Below are 18,510 nucleotides of genomic sequence, written 5' to 3'. Positions count from 1 at the left end.
AATGGCAAAATTCATACTAAGCCAAATAAAATTAGAGAGAGAAAATCATACTAAATTGGGTTTAAGGAATCATTTTATATGAACAAAGGCAAAAATCTAAATATAACATGACATTTATAAACCTCTATATACCAAGAATTAAAGCATTAAAAATGCATCAGGGAAAAGAGTTTTAAATAATAAAAAGATATTGGTAATAACCCCATGACAATGAGAAAAATATCACACCTTTCTGAATTTACATAGAGTTAGAAGGCCAAAAAGTGGTAGCACAAATGATTTGAAAAAGGAAATGAGTGGGCGGCGCCTGTGGCTCAGTGGGTAGGGTGCCAGCCCCATAATCTAAGGTGGCTGGTTTGAACCTGGCCCTCACCAAACTGCAATAAAAAAAAATAGCCAGACGTTGGGTGCCTGTGGTCCCAACTACTCGGGAGGCTGAGGCAAGAAAATCGCCTAAGCCCAGGAGCTGGAGGTTGCTGTGAGCTGTGACGCCACAGCACTCTACTGTGGGTGATAAAGTGAGACTCTGTCTCAAAAAATAAAAAAAGTGAGATCAAATTGTTAACTGTATAGAGAATATGTATGGCTTTTATAATATAATCTTGAGGCATGTTCCTTCTATTTGTTTGCTTGAGGGTTTTATCATGAAGGAGTTCTAGATTCTATCGTATTTTCTGCATCTGTTTACAGGATTATATAAAATCACATTTTTTATTTTAATTCTGTTTATGTGTGAGTCACATTTATTGATTTGCATATGTTGAACCATCCTTGCATTGCTGGGATGAAAGCCACTTAATTGAAATGACAAAAAGAATGGAACTGAAATGTTTCTAAAGGGAAAAAAATAATAAATGCTTGAGGTGATGGATACCACAATCACCTTGATTTGATCATTACACAATGTGTGCCTGTCTCAAAATATCATAGTCACCCCATAAATACGTACAACTATTATGTATCAATAATTATTTTTTAATTTAAAAAAGAAAATCATCAAAGAAATAAAAAGCTTTGGGTTTGTCAGCATTGAACAACACTGGCCTCAAACTGAAGGGGCCAAGGCAATGACAATCAAGATGCAAAAAGTATCACTCTCAGAACATAATTATGAAGTTAAGTTCATCTCATAACTTTAAAATTATGTTCTGAGAGCAACATTTATCTTTAAAAATAAAAAACAGATCTTAGGCATTCAGAGGGGGAAGATGGGAAGTTTGCACAAAGGTACGAAAATCAAACTGACATTGAACTTCTGATCATCTATGCTGTGTAGTAGAATGAAAGGCAGCAATGCTAAAATGAAAATATTTTTCACCCTAAAATTAAATATCAGCAACGAAGAGGGTAAATAAAGTTATGGTAACTCCTTACAAGAACTCTGAAAGTTTGTTTCCTTGCAACCTTTCTTACATTTGTGTAGAAAATCAGGAAAAATAAGGTATTAAAACACGGCAGAGTATGTGGACCCATCCCAGAAGAGAAGAGAAGTCAGTCCCAGTATTGCAGCTGCAGAGTAAATGCAGACAGTAAAACGTTTATAGACAAACAGAAGATCCTGGGAAGGAAGGAAGTTGGAGAACCAAAAATTGGGAGAAGAAGATTTGGGAAAAAGTGATAAAATGTTAAAGAAACAAGAAAAAAAAAAAAGAAAGAAGGAAGGAAGGTGGGGAGGGAGTAGGAGAGGGAGAAAGAGAGAAAGAAGCAGCAGAAAAACAAAAGTGGGGCAATAAGGGAAATATACGGACACCTTACCACTTGTCTGTTACTATAGGGGTCAGTCAAGGCAACAATTTAATTCTGGTTATTAAAAGGAACTGAAATCAGCTATCACAAACATGTGCTTTCTTAGTGGCTAAGGCAGGTAATGTAATATCAATGTGTGGAAGAAAGATGTTTAAAAAGTACTTTATGGGGCCTCTAGATTAAGAGATTCAGGTGCCTTGCTTCTTTAATGCATTCTGTTTTTAAATGTACTTTCTAATGTTATCATCAGAAGTAACCAGTTGGGTTCTTGATAAATGTTAATAAACCCTAAAAACATAAAAAGAAAAGCACTAATGTCTAAAGTTGGGAGGTGGACCATGTAAAGAGTTCAGCAGAGAATTGTCACTCACAAAGCAAAAAGAACTCTACATTTGATGGAAAGGTTATATTAACATTTACTTTACTTAAAATTACCAAGTAACCAATGCAAGAAACAAAGAGGAGATGTTTGAGAGGTGGATTAGCAAGGCAATCAGTGCTCCCCAACATTTTTGGCAGCAGGGACTAATTTTATGGAACACAATTTGACCTAGGATGGGGGTGGGAGGATTAGGTTCTCATAAGGAGTGCACAGCCTAGATCCCTCACATACGCAGTTTTCAGTGGGGTTCATGCTTCTATGAGAATCTAATGATGCTGCTGCCGTAGGCGGAACTCAGGCAGTGATGCAGGCAATGAGAAAAAGCTGTAAAGGCAGATGAAGCTTTGCTCCCTCCCACGCTGCTCACTCCCTGCTGTGGGGCCTATTCCTAACAGGTCACAGGCCAGTCCCGGTCCATGTCCTGTGGTTTGGCAACCACAGAGGTAACCCATATTTGCCATTTTCAGGAAGGAATAAATGAATGCTCTATCATGAAATAGCTTAGCACAGGCCAACAAGCATTTAGTGGGTGTTCCTGAAATAGGACATGGCTATTTTTCATTGACCACCAACAAAAAAGTATATTGTAGGCCTGTTAACAAAGTAGAAGTAATTAGCCTTCACAGAGCTCTGACCATATTCAGAATTGTTCAGAACCTTTTCCTGTATTAACTAACTTTATTGTCCCAGCATTGCTCTGAAATAGGTGCAATTGTTACCTCCATTGCAGAGAAAACAAGTATCCAGTACCTGTCCTAGGACCATGTGAACCATTGCTCCAAGTGACTGTGAAACTTAGCTGCTCTTGTAAGATTTCTAATTAAAAGCTGCTTCTTGCCTGGCTCCTTCCATTGCTGCAGCTTCATGGACATGTATCTTAAATGCTTGCCACTTTCTCTCTCTGGAAGAACTCCTCTCCGAATTATCCTGAAATTTTTCCTTGCACTAAATGTGTGGTCAGATTATGATCATCTGCATTCTATGTCAGTTTAAAATATTGTTCAGCTAGGATGATACGTGAGCTGACACACTATGTGTAAAAGGAAAGAAAAACCTGATTTCATTCATTCTAGCTTTACAATATCAATCTAAAATAATATGTTATTGAAAATGCAGGGTAGGAGGGGAGAGAAATGAGCAGAGAACAAAGTCTGTTTTCTCCTGGGAGGTAAGCACTGGGTGTTTTCTCCCATCCACTTTTCCCTCTCTCTGCTGGTACAGTGACTGCCTTTTAGTGACACCTGCTGGGACAGCCCTGGCAGAAGAGCTTGCAGATTTGCTTCCCTTCAGCGGCTGCCCCTGGCAGCCCCTGAGTCAGCAGCTCACTCCATTTCACACTGATGCTTGGACAGCTCAGGTTTGAAAAATTTCCCCTTCCCTTGGGGCAACTGCTTTCCAGCCTCCTCATCATTCCTAAAGGAGAATGACCTACATGCCAGTGTGACAGAGATCCAGAAATTTATAGAAGCTTCATTGTAAGCCTAAATCCTTAACAGGGGCTCAAACTGCCAACACCAAATGAAGAGAGAGGGTTTTGCAGTAAAGCAGGAAGTCATTAAAATAATGAATCACCCGGCTGGGTTTTGTGCTACTTTCCCACTGATTTAATGGAAAGATTTATTATCTTTACAATTTACACTTTTATAAATCTTGCATCAATTTATCATTTACCTATTCACATAAGTAACTGTCTTTGTGTTTTTCTCACTAAGCAAATTATAAGCAGCAAACTGATACTGCCTTTTGGCAAACTCAAATCTTATTAAGAAAATCTAAAACGTTACTTTAAACCAAGGTGACGTTAAGAAAACAGATGACATTTTTCTGTATTTTGTGACTGCAACACTTAAGGAGTCAATGCTTTTTCTCATGACATTTTCGATCAATATTAATAGGGATTTTATTTTTAAAAATAAACATTTCAATGTGAATTAAAACTTTACTACTGTTTTTAGAAACTATAATTTGACTAATTATAAACTGAGTTGAAATCTATCTCTTCCAGTTTTGGAAACTTGTTATAGTTTCATTTGCCTTTCTTAGAAGAGAATGAGATACTTGTTGCTGATGTATCTGTTTTGTTTATATTTATTTACTGATCCCAAAACAAAATTTAATAAAGCCCCAAATTTACCCGCTCAGCTCCCTTTAGCAATCTGCCTTTATCTGATTTCCAGATTTCTCTTGCTATTTTTAAGACACAATGTTGTTATAAAAGTATTTAGAAAAGTACCAAAAAAGTAAGGGGAAGCAGAGAGAATGGAAATGGTTAGCAATAATCCCATCATCCAAAATCAGCACCAATCATACTTTGGCATATTTTTCTTTTAAAATGCTTTTTAGCATAGGTTAGTCATATTTTTTATGGTATCTCTATATCAATAAACATTCCCGTGACATTATTTTTCTAAATACAAGTTTGAGGTGTAAATCTTATATACTTGTTAAAGTTGGCGACTTGCCTCATGAGACGTGAAGATCTTTTGCTACTGTTTGGTATTCTAATAATTAGTTCTCATTCTAATATTAATACTTTAGAATATTATTAGGATAGCATTATCATTAGAGTAACAACTCGATTTTACAATAAACTCTTATTGCTCATTTAACTTGATTTCATTTGTGCATGGACAACTGTGTCAGAAACATAGAATGTCATTGGTCTTCCTTCAACTCTTGCTTTTCCCTCCTCCACCCCCCACCCCTTTTTTAAAACAGAGTCTTATCTGTTGTCCAGGCTAGAGCACTGTGGGATCAGCCTAGCTCACAGAAAACTCAAACTCCTAAGTTCAAGCAATTCTCCTGCCTCGGCCTCCTGAGTAGCTGGGACTACATGCATCTACTGCAACGCCTGGCTGATTTTTCTAGTTGAAATAGAGATGGTGTCTCACTCTTACTCAGGCTGGTCTTAAACTCCTGAGCTCAAGCAATCCTCCTGCCTTGGTCTTCCGGAGTGCTAGGATTATAGGTGTGAGCCATTGACCCTGGCCTTGCCTTCCCCTTCAGAGATAGCATTAGGTTTGGGGTAAAAGAAGGGGGCCTCTTTCAGGTTGAAAGTGTAGAACTTGGAAAGCATTGTTTTCTTTCTCATCTAGTTTTTACAAAACCAGAAATAGGATGTAGTGGTGACAGGTAAATGCAAGAACATGAGCATTAAATGTAAAAGCAAATATATATGTAAATAATATATATATATATAAGCAAATATTCTTTAATTGGAAAAAATTAAAATAAGTGTAAAAGCAGCCCCAAACATTTAATTTATAGGCTAATAGGCTATCTTCCAGTCTTTATCTTTCCCCCTATTTGGGGGAAAGAGCAGGGAAACAAAACCAAATTTTCAGAAGTAGAATATTCCACGTATGTCTCAAAGTTAAATAAATAAAAGCAAGAAGGAAAATAAATTAATGTTCGTACAAACTTAATGGATATTGCTGTGACTCTAAGGATAAAAAATAATATATTTCTTTTATTTCTTATTTCCTTCCATTCGTATCTACTTGAAATACTTCACGTAGAAATTCAGAATTCGTGCATTTTAAGTAGAGAACTGAATTCTGGATATTTAAACACCACCCTCTCCAAAATTGGGAAAAGCCCCCATTCTGAATCAGTGTTGATACAACTATTGTTCTTTTTTTTTTATTAAATCATAACTGTATACAATGATATGATTATGGGGCATCATACACTCACTTCATAAACCATTTGACACATTTTTATCACAGTGGTTAACATAGCCTTTCCGGCAGGGGTGCACTGGCTACAACATTGCACTTGTTTTGCTTGTCTGGAACCCCTGCCCCAAATCTTTTGTGGAATTTAAGCCACTCTTTTCCTTATTTTAAACAGTCTGTGCACTGTGACTCCTTTCTTCCCTCTCCAAATGAATACCTTCACTTCTAGCCCAGGCTTGGTCAAGTAACATCTCTAGTCCTTCATTTCAATGAGGGTCTGCTACCTGAAAGCCAATTCTTTCTAGTGAAAGAAAAAAAAAGAAAAGGAAAGAGAGGGTGGGAGAAAGAGGAGGTGGGAGGGGTCAGGGTGGGAGGGAGGAAAGAAGGAAGAAAGGAAGGAAGGAAGGAAGGGAGGGAGGGAGGGAGGAGGGAAGGGAGAGAAAAGAAAAAAAAAAGAGAAAATGACTGGCTTAAATTCCTCAATTCTCAGTTTAAAAAAGTAGATTAAAAAACTGGAAAGGTTCTGTGCCTGTGTTCAAATATTTTGTCTCCTGCAAACAAAGACTCTGCTTGCCAAAAGCCAAATAAAAAATATTGATCTTGTTGATTGTTGAAGAATCAATTTAATTGAAATTGTTTAGGTGAATGTTTTGGCACAATTGATGTGAAGAATTTTAGGAGAGAGGTTACAGAAGAGGATGAAGTTTGCCATAGCAGCTGTAGCAGACAATCAGCCTATTGTTCCTGCCTTGCATGAAGACTGTGTAATGACCTTACCTTAGGGAATTATCTTACAGGGGGAAGCTAGTTATTTCTCAGCACCATTCCTACCACTTCTGACTATTCCCAGATCTATAACCACTGACAGCTCTCTACAAATCTTGGGATAGAAAGATGTTGCTCCAAAAGAACTGCAAAATATTAATTACTTGTCTTGACTAACATCTGAATACCATGTGGGGATAGATTCTATGGTAGACCAGAAAAGAGGAGCATGCTTTTACATTTGTTTAAATTCATTTAAAATGCTTTTTAAAAATGATGTAGTTATATTTCCACATTATATTTTCTCTGTATCAATGAACTATTTTTATGTGTCACATACACCTTCAGCTACCAGAGACTCTAGGACCAGTATGCTATTTAGACCACTGTGAGTGATTCTCATTATTTGCATGAGAATCATTTGCATTTTGCATATGTCTGACTTTTCACAGTATGTATGGAATAGTTTCCAGACAGCCCTCCTGTAACAGATCTGGAGTTGTATTCTAATTCACATATAGGTGTCAAAAAAAAAAATAAAAATGTTACCTCTGAGTGGGGCTCAGAGAACCAAAAGTTTTGAACTACAGAGCCTGTGATACAAGATCTGCAATTTTGTTTAGGGGTTCCAATGCCTTGGGGTATCTATGGTAAATGGAAGTCCAAAATTACTTTTCATGAGAAAGAATTTGACACTTCGGCAGTGATGAGAAGGAATTCTTGATCATGAGAGAAGGTGATTCATTGTAACCTGAGCATTATATGATCAAATTAACTACAACCAGTCTTCCTTCATCACATGGAGCTGTGTACATCAGGCTTTTCCTAGCCAGTTCCCAGGGTGTAAGTGAGCAAGCAGTTTATTCACATTTTCAGCATGCCTACTCCTTTCTTTCTATTTATGTCAGTGTCCAATAGAAATGTGCCTGTGACTGGAAGATTGAAGCAGAAATAAGTCTGCATTACAGATGTCTTTCACACTGTGTGTCCTTCTCCAAGTACATTTCAATAATATTCTATACTTGGACAGAGGAGAAGAGAAATCTTTCAACTGGGTGGAATGCCATTTACCATTATTTAGAAAAATATTTCTCCCAATCTAAGTGGAAGACCTATGGTTTAGCTTGATGCTCAGAGATTTGGAAGAATTTGACTGAGATATTTTGGACCCAAAGATGGAAGATTATTCAGAGGTGCAAGATGAAAGGAAAACAGGCCCGGTAAATGTGGTTAATGTGGCTTTTATTCCACCTGGATGCAGATGGGCATGCGTCTGATCCTTCCTGGGCAGGTCATGAGCTTGACCCTGCCCAGGTGCGTCAGTCCCATCTGGGTGGGGTAGGGTTATTTGGGTGGATACACATGATTCTATCAGTGACCAGAATATTAAAGGTAGGCTACAAGCTATGTATGTAAAGAGCTATGAGAAGGAGGTTATAATATTTGTGTGCTTTTTGAATGTTCACCCACAGCCTAGTACCACTGCAAGATGTGTTTTACCATAATTGCTCAATTGCAGGTAAATGCCAATCAAAAAAACTAACAATTGTTTGTCTAGAGGTCAGCATTTATCAGAATTAAGTCATCTGGCACATGTAGATGTTATTGGATGAAGGGGGTCTGGCTGTCTGTCACTGCCAGCCAATATGTAGAGATGAGATGTTTAACAAACATTATTTGTTAGAAGGCCAGGATTCTGGAGAACACCAAGTGTAGCCTTTTCAAGACTGTTCTGTCTTCCTTTTCCAAAATTACTATTTTATACATAAAAGTTCAGAGCAAAGGCCATATCAACCTCTATTTTAAATAATAATCAGCATATTTTAGCAATCTATTACAACATTCCAATTCAAAAGTTAATCTCCTGGAGGCGGAGCAAGATGGCAGCCGAGTAACAGCTTTCTTGCATCTGGGCACCGTGAGTCTGGGGATATAGGACTCCAGGCATCACTGGCTGGTGGGATCTGCCTATCATCACCCCTGAGAGGATACAGGGAGTCAGCAAGAGACTTCTGGACGCCAAGAGGAGGACTAAAACAGTGGAAAAATGGCAAGTGGTCGCGTGTGTTCAATCCGTCTAAACCCGCCCGCAACTGTAAGTTCAGTAGCAGCAAGACTGCAAACCAGAAAGGCCTTACATGTGAACTGTTTTGGTGTCTTTGGACTTGGCACTCAGCTGAACTGCCTAGGGGAGAGCCTGAGCGGGAGTGCGGAGAACTTTGGCCTTTGTCCAGGGCCCCAGTCTGAGCCACTGAGCCAGATGGAGCTAATAGTGTTTGGCTCTGGGTCACAGGCAGACATTGTGAGCGATCTGCCCCAGCAAGCTCCGCCCTCAGGGTCGCAGAGCTGGAATTGGGTGGGAGCTGGTAAACCAGCGACCAAGTAGCCTAAGGGCGGGGTCTGAGCCGCCTTGCAGCCCTAACCCTCAGGGGCAGAAGGAGACCAGTTTTGACACACAGGATAAGTGGATAGCCACTTCAGCAGTGATTCCAGCGACAAGCACTTCCCTGAGAAAGCTTCTGCTCAGTAAGTGAACAAGTTCAAAGTGCCTTTTAAGTGGGCTGAAGAGAGATTTAGGGTGTCTACCTGCTGGGGTTTGAGAAACTAGCAGCCTCCAGTCGTATCAGAACTGTGATTAACATCTCATACCCCAGAAGACCACGTGTTCCCAGACAATATTCAATAACATATACATACTGCTTTGTTTTTCGTTGTGTTTTTTTTGTTTTTTTGGTTTGGTTGTTTTTTTTGTTTATTTTGATGTTGATTGTTGTTTTGTTTTTTAAGTTCAACCTTTTCCATACAGATCCTTTTTCTTTCTCAATTTTTCTAGTTTAATTATAATTTCCCATTGCTGCCTATTTCAATAATTAGAACTTCATTTTTGTTAGTGCTTCTACCGCTATTATTTGGTTTTTCCAGCCAATTTTATCCCGTAAAGTTTTCTGTTTGCTTGTTTTGGTTTGATTATAGCATTTTTGTCTTTCCTCTCTATTTGGTGGAGGTGCGGTACTGTGTCTGATCAGGTTAGCAAAGAGCTGCTGACCTCAAGGGAACCACCCCACTGGGCACCCACAGAAGGTGGTTTTTTTTTTGAAGGTTGTATCAAAGTACCCTACTGTACAACTATATAGCTCTGTCTCCCTCTTTCTGTGCCTCTCTTCTTTTTGTCAATATTCCTTTTACCCACCCCCTCTCCTTTCTCTATTTTCTTTTTTTTTTCTTATCACATGGCCCTCCTTTCTTTCATCTCTTTTTTGCTCTTCAACCTTCTCACCCTTCTGGTCCTGTAACCCTTAGTCCACAGGCATGAGAACTGAAAGAGCAAGAGGAAGTGAAAGGAAAATTAGGGCAAGGAAACAGATAAAAGAAATCACTCATGAGGAAGAATCAGCAGAAAACTCCAGGCAACATGAAGAACCAGTCCAGAACAACCCCGCCAAGGGACCATGAGATAGCTACTGCAGAGGATTCCACCTATACAGAAATGTTAGGAATGACAGAAAGGGAATTTAGAATACACATGATGAAAACAATGAAAGAAATGATGGAAACAATGAGGGAAACTGCTAATAAAGTGGAAAATAACCAAAAGGAAATCCAAAAACAGAATCAAATCAGAGATGAACGATATGAAGAATATAAAAAGGATATAGCAGAGCTGAAGGAAATGAAACAGTCAATCAGGGAACTTAAAGACGCAATGGAAAGTATCAGCAACAGGTTAGACCATGCAGAAGAAAGAATTTCAGAGGTAGAAGACAAAGTTCTTGAGATAACTCAGACAGTAAAAGAGGCAGAAAAGAAGAGAGAGAAAGTAGAACGTTCACCGTCAGAATTATGGGACTTTATGAAGCGTTCCAACATACGAGTTATAGGAATTCCAGAAGGGGAAGAAGAATGCCCCAGAGGAATGGAAGCCATATTAGAGAATATTATAAAAGAAAATTTCCCAAATATCACCAAAGATTCTGACACACTGCTTTCAGAGGGATATCGGACCCCAGGTCGCCTCGACTCTAACCGAGCTTCTCCAAGACACATTGTGATGAACCTGTCTAAAGTCAAGACAAAAGAAAAAATTCTGCAAGCTGCCAGGAGTAAGCGCCAGTTGACCTACAGGGGCAAATCCATCAGAGTGACCGCAGACCTCTCTAATGAAACTTTCCAAGCAAGAAGACAATGGTCTTGTACCTTTAATCTACTTAAACAGAACAATTTCCAGCCCAGAATTCTGTACCCTGCTGAGCTAAGCTTCAAAATTGACGGAGAAATCAAATCATTTACGGATATACAAACATTGAGGAAATTCACCACAACAAGACCAGCTCTACATGAAATACTTCACCCTGTTCTGCACACTGACCACCACAATAAATCAGCAGCAAAGTAAGAACTCAGAAATTAAAGGACAGAACCAAACCTCCACACTGATGCAAAAGATAAAACTAAGCAATGGACTCTCACAAAATAAGACGAATAGAATACTACCACACTTATCAATTATCTCAATAAATGTTAATGGCTTGAATTCACCACTGAAGAGACATAGATTGGTTGACTGGATTAAAAAACACAAGCCATCCATTTGCTGTCTGCAAGAAACAAAAGACAAATTAAAGCTCCGAGTCAAGCGTTGGAAGACAATTTTTCAGGCAAATGGAATTCAGAAGAAAAGAGGAGTTGCAATCTTATTTTCAGGTACATGTGGATTTAAAGCAACTAAAGTCAAAAAAGACAAAGATGGTCACTTTATATTGGTCAGGGGAAAATACAACAAGAAGACATTTCAATTCTAAATATTTATGCACCCAATTTAAATGCTCCCAGATTCTTGAAACAGACCTTACTCAGTCTGAGCAATATGATATCTGATAATACCATAATAACAGGGGACCTTAACACTCCTCTTACAGAGCTGGACAGATCCTCTAAACAGAAATTAAACAAGGATATAAGAGACTTAAATGAGACCCGAGAACAACTGTGCTTGATAGACGCATATAGAACACTCCATCCCAAAGATAAAGAATATACATTCTTCTCATCACCCCATGGAACATTCTCCAAAATTGATCATATCTTGGGACACAAAACAAATATCAACAGAATCAAAAGAATTGAAATTTTACCTTGTATCTTCTCAGACCATAAGGCACTAAAGGTGGAACTCTAACAAAAATGCTCGACCCCACCCAAAGGCATAGAAACTAAACAATCTTCTGTTGAATAACAGATGGGTGCACGAAGAAATAAAACAGGAAATCATTAACTTCCTTGAACATAACAACAATGAAGACACAAGCTACCAAAACCTGTGGGATACTGCAAAAGCAGTTTTGAGAGGAAAATTCATCGCTTTAGATGCCTACATTCGAAAAACAGAAAGAGAGCACATCAACAATCTCACAAGAGATCTTATGGAATTGGAAAAAGAAGAACAATCTAAGCCTAAACTCAGTAGAAGAAAAGAAATCTCCAAAATCAAATCAGAGATCAATGAAATTGAAAACAAAAGAATCATTCAGAGAATTAATGAAACAAGGAGTTGGTTTTTGAAAAAATAAATAAAATAGATAACCATTGGCCAGACTAATGAGGAATAGAAAAGTAAAATCTCTAGTAACCTCAATCAGAAATGATAAAGGGGAAATAACAACTGATCCCACAGAGATACAAGAGATCATCTCTGAAAACTACCAGAAACTCTACGCCCAGAAATTTGACAATGTGAAAGAAATGGATCAGTATTTGGAATCACACCCTCTCCCTAGACTCAGCCAGGAAGAAATAGAGCTCCTGAACAGACCAATTTCAAGCACTGAGATCAAAGAAACAATAAAAAATCTTCCAACCAATAAATGCCCTGGTCCAGATGGCTTCACTCCAGAATTCTATCAAACCTTCAAGGAAGAGCTTATTCCTGTACTGCAGAAATTATTCCAAAAAATTGAGGAAGAAGGAATCTTCCCCAACACATTCTATGAAGCAAACATCACTCTGATACCAAAACCAGGAAAAGACCCAAACAAAAAGGAGAATTTCAGACCAATCTCACTCGTGAACATAGCCGCAAAAATTCTCAACAAAATCCTAGCCAATAGATTACAGCTTATCATCAAAAAAGTCATTCATCATGATCAAGTAGGCTTCATCCCAGGGATGCAAGGCTGGTTTAACATACGCAAGTCTATAAACGTTATCCACCATATTAACAGAGGCAAAAATAAAGATCACATGATCCTCTCAATAGATGCAGAAAAAGCATTTGATAAAATCGAGCATCCTTTTCTAATTAGAACACTGAAGAGTATAGGCATAGGTGGCACATTTCTAAAACTGATTGAAGCTATCTATGACAAACCCACAGCCAATATTTTACTGAATGGAGTAAAACTCAAAGCTTTTCCTCTTAGAACTGGAACCAGACAAGGTTGTCCTCAGTCACCTTTACTATTCAATGTAGTGCTGGAAGTTCTAGCCAATACAATTAGGCAAGACAAGGAAATAAAGGGAATCCAAATGGGAGCAGAGGAGGTCAAATTCTCCCTCTCTGCTGACGACATGATCTTATACTTAGAGAACCCCAAAGACTCAACCACAAGACTCCTAGAAGTCATCAAAAAATACAGTAATGTTTCAGGATATAAAATCAATGTCCACAAGCCTTTGTGTACACCAATAACAGTCAAGATGAGAAGCTAATTAAGGACACAACTCCATTCACCATAGTTTCAAAGAAAATGAAATACCTAGGAATATACCTAACGAAGGAGGTGAAGGACCTCTATAAAGAAAACTATGAAATCCTCAGAAAGGAAATAGCAGAGGATATTAACAAATGGAAGAACATACCATGCTCATGGATTGGAAGAATCAACATTGTTAAAATGTCTATACTTCCCAAAGCAATCTACCTATTCAATGCCATTCCTATCAAAATACCAACATCGTACTTTCAAGATTTGGAAAAAATGATTCTGCGTTTTGTATGGAACCGGAAAAAAACCTGTATAGCTAAGGCAGTTCTCTATAACAAAAATAAAGCTGGGGGCATCAGCATACCAGATTTTAGTCTGTACTACAAAGCCATAGTGCTCAAGACAGCATGGTACTGGCACAAAAACAGAGACATAGACACTTCGAATTGAAAACCAAGAAATGAAACTAACATTTTACAACCACCTAATCTTTGATAAACCAAACAAGAACATACCTTGGGGAAAAGACTCCCTATTCAATAAATGGTGTTGGGAGAACTGGATGTCTACATGTAAAAAACTGAAACTGGACACACACCTTTCCCCACTCACAAAAATTGATTCAAGATGGATAAAGGACTTAAACTTAAGGCATGAAACAATAAAAATCCTCCAAGAAAGCATAGGAAAAACACTGGAAGATATTAGCCTGGGGAAAGACTTCATGAAGAAGACTGCCATGGCAATTGCAACAACAACAAAAATAAACAAATGGGACTTCATTAAACTGAAAAGCTTCTGTACAGCTAAGGAGACAATAACCAAAGCAAAGAGACAACCTACACAATGGGAAAGGATATTTGCATATTTTCCATCAGACAAAAGCTTGATAACTAGGATCTATAGAGAACTCAAATTAATCCACATGAAAAAAGCCAACAATCCCGTATATCAATGGGCAAGAGACATGAATAGAACTTTCTCTAAAGACGACAGATGAATGGCTAACAAACACATGAAAAAATGTTCATCATCTCTATATATTAGAGAAATGCAAATCAAAACAACCCTGAGATATCATTTAACCCCAGTGAGAATGGCCCACATCACAAAATCTCAAAACTGCAGATGCTGGCGTGGATGTGGAGAGAAGGGAACACTTTTACACTGCTGGTGGGACTGCAAACTAGTACAACCACTCTGGAAGGAAGTATGGAGAAACCTCAAAGCACTCAAGCTAGACCTCCCATTCGATCCTGCAATCCCATTACTGGGCATCTACCCAGAAGGAAAGAAATCATTTTATCATAAGGACACTTGTACTAGACTGTTTATTGCAGCTCAATTTACAATCGCCAAAATGTGGAAACAGCCTAAATGGCCACCAACCCAGGAATGGATTAACAAGCTGTGGTATATGTATACCATGGAATACTATTCAGCCATTAAAAAAAATGGAGACTTTTCATCCTTCGTATTAACCTGGATGGATGTGGAAGACATTATTCTTAGTAAAGCATCACAAGAATGGAGAAGCATGAATCCTATGTACTCAATTTTGATATGAGGACAATTAATGACAATTATGGTTATGGAGGGGGAACAGAAAGAGGGAATGAGGGAGGTGGGTGGGGCCTCGGTGTGTGTCACACTTTATGGGGGCAAGACATGATTGCAAGAGGGACTTTACCTAACAATTGCAATCAGTGTAACCTGGCTTATTGTACCCTCAATGAATCCCCAACAATAAAAAAAAAAAAAAGTTAATCTCCTAAATCTATCCACCTCAACTACTCAGGATAGGCATGTTTACAATGCCTAAATTTAAATAGGGAGCTAAATTTACAAAATAGTAAGAATGGGAGGCAGGGGTGAAGGTCAGTCAGGCCCTAAACCACCCAGACCAGCTGTGTCATCTCTGTCCTGGCCTGCCTGACTCCATCTTGTGTAGCAAGAAGACTAAGTATTCTTAATATCACTAAGTATTTTAATGTACTTAATCCTCACAAGTCATGAAATCGGTTGCTGTCATAATTCTCATTTTATGAATGAGAAGCTGGAACACTAAAAGGTTAAGTAATTAGCCTAAGGTCACATAGCCAGAAATCAGAAGAGAGACATCCTGTGTCCAGAAACACCAAACGTAGCCACTATGCTGTAATTGTATAGATATGTTTTTAATCCTGGTTCTCCACATTCTTAAGCACCCAAAATTTGAAGTCCTGTGGTGTGTTATCTACTTAGTTCAAAGAAATAAATCACATTTTCTCTGACTCTGTTGCTCTGTTGCCTTCCCTTTTTCCATGATAGTCTACTGTTTTCTCAATTTTTGTGTATAATATTCCATACTTTATTACTTGTGTTCATAGGTTAAGAAAGTGCAATTTTCCCAAATACTGATTTATAGGTAACATTTATATGTGGCACACAAAAAGTTCAGTTTCACAAAGAGTAACATTCAGTGATTTATTTAAAAGCAATTTTAATCTTTATTTTAAGCTAAATGCAATAATAATTTGATAAGGTACAAACACACAAAACTCATATATCCTGAACTACAAAAGCAGTTTCCATGGGACTTTAACTCAGATCCATCCCTCTAAATCCTAACTCTCTATTGGTAAAATTTCACCTAATATTTTTCTTTTTCTTTTCTTTTCTTTTTTTTTTTTTTTTTTTTCAGTTTTTGGCCAGGGCTGGGTTTGAACCTGCCACCTCCAGCATATGGGGCCAGCACCCTACTCCTTTGAGCCACAGGCACTGCCCCCAATATTTTTCTTTTCATGTAGCCCCTTTCTGAGCCAATTAAACATATTTTTGTTTCATTTGACTTAGGTTGAATGCAACATAAAAATACATGAAGGTAAAATGTTTTTGTTTTTGTTTTTGTTTCAGATTAATATGAGGACACAAATGTTTCAGTGACAGTGGTTTCAGTTCTAAGGTGAAGTTCAAGTTGTAGTTGAACCCTTCACCCCGGGGGGCGTGCCAAATACCCTCTCTTTGTGCACATTAGGTAAGATCCCCAGCCAGTCACCCTCCCTTCACCCTCCTCTCCCCTTCCTCTCCCCCCCCTTCCCCCTTGCTAGAATATACGTATGTTGTTGTTTTTTCTTTCATGTGGATGTATAGTTATTTATATATTGCTTTCATATTAGTATTGAGTACGTTGGATATTTTCTCCTCCATTTTTGAGATACTTTACTCAGAAGAATGTGTTTCAACTCCATCCAAATAAACACAAAGGATCTAAAGCCTTCATCTTTTCTTATGGCTACTCTGTGCTTTACACACCACAGTTTCTTCATCCATGCATGGGTTGGTGGGCATTTTTTAAATCTTTAACCCACTGCCATCTTGTTTCAATGATGACCATGTTTTGAGGGTAGTATTATGGAAGTTGTCAATGATTTCCCTATAATATACTGTGAGAACTCTGATGTGACCTCCCTATTTAACCTTTCAAAACATTTTGCATTTCTTCCTATTTCCTTTTTTATTTTTTTCTGGTTTGAGTTCTTTAAAGCTACTCAATATTGGCCCATTCTCTCTCTGTAGCAACTTCTTTTTCTCCTTCTTGGCTTGTGTTTTTATTTCCACTGTGTTAGTACTAGTCTTAATAGGTATTTCTCATTTTTCTGCAGCAAAGCTTCCCAAGTTGAGAATAATTTTCCTGAAATGTATTCATGAAATGTAATTCTATGATAAGTTTGGGAAATTCCACATACCATATACCTGCCAGTGTATATGTAGAAGACTCTAAGAAATGTGGAAAGAAAGAAAATCTTGAATTTGTTTAACGAGGTTTAAACTTTTTGATCATGAAATATTTGTGTTTGTGTGTGTGTGTAAAAATTCAACAATTTGACTAACGACGATCTACACACTTTTACGAGGCTTTTAAAATCCATTTCCATATTCCAAACATTCCCTTTGACCTTTGATTTTCATTATTTTTCCTCTAGATTTTTCTTGTAGATTCTAAACCCATATTTTTAAATACCAACTGATTTTGCCCATCTGTGTTCACTACTGGCATCTCAAATTTGACATCGCTATGAACAAACTTTGCATATTGGGAGGTAAATCTGTTTTTTAAGGCATTGCCCATCTCAGCTAATGATAGCAATACCAAGCCAGTCACCAAGAAAGCTGGGAGTATTCCTGGACTCTCTCTTGTAAATGAATTATCAAGTCAGCTACTTCTTCCTTGAGTTACCTCTGTGATCCATCATTCCACTCCCACATGGCTGGTGATAATTCAGTCACTCATCACATCATGCCCCTACTATTGGAATAATTTTGACTGTCCTTCCTGCCCTTTTTTTCATGTGGCTCACAAATCTATCTAGAATTAAAATGTATTTTTATGCATAATATGCTTGTAAAAAGTTGTTCACTTAGGGCGGCGCCTGTGGCTCAGTTGGTAGGGCGCCGGCCCCATGTACCGAGGGTGGCGGGTTCAAACCCGGCCCCGGCCAAACCACAACCAAAAAATAGCCGGGCGTTGTGGCGGGCGCCTGTAGTCCCAGCTACTCGGGAGGCTGAGGCAAGAGAATCGCGTAAGCCCAGGAGTTAGAGGTTGCTGTGAGCTGTGTGAGGCCATGGCACTCTACCGAGGGCCATAAAGTGAGACTCTGTCTCTACAAAGAAAAAAAAAAAAAAAGTTGTTCACTTATATTCCATCATCTAAAGGTGAAATATAGAACCACTAAAGATGAAAAACCTTCTTCTCAATTATCCTCCATTTTTCTCCACAAATTTATGCCATAGCCACACACAGAACTGGTTGGATTCCTTTAAAGATACATATCCTTTCATATAACTCTAATTTTACTTGTTTTACAGGCAGTCCCTGAGTTACAAACATCCAACTAATGCACAACTTACACTTCAGAAGAGATGCTATTACAGGCAAATGTATTTGTTCCAACTTAACTGGGAATTCAACTTAAGAATGAATGTAAAGATTCTATCTTGTTCATACCCCCAGGAATGCCTGTATTCCATCTGCTTAGACCATTTTCACTAAACTCTGTCAATTTTCATTCATTCTCCGAAGTCCAATAAAAATGGTTTCATCTGTCTGAAGCCATCTGTCTACCCAATAAAAAGACTGAGATCTTTTTTCCTCTCTTTTAACTCCTAGAGTACCATGTGATGACTTCTACTGTAACTTACCACACACAACTACAACTGCCAATGGAAAAAAATAAATACACAATTGTAAAATCAAACA

Source organism: Nycticebus coucang, chromosome 20 (genome assembly GCF_027406575.1).
Source record: "Nycticebus coucang isolate mNycCou1 chromosome 20, mNycCou1.pri, whole genome shotgun sequence".
NCBI lineage: Eukaryota > Metazoa > Chordata > Mammalia > Primates > Lorisidae > Nycticebus > Nycticebus coucang.
Note: the sequence above shows the minus strand (reverse complement) of the source record.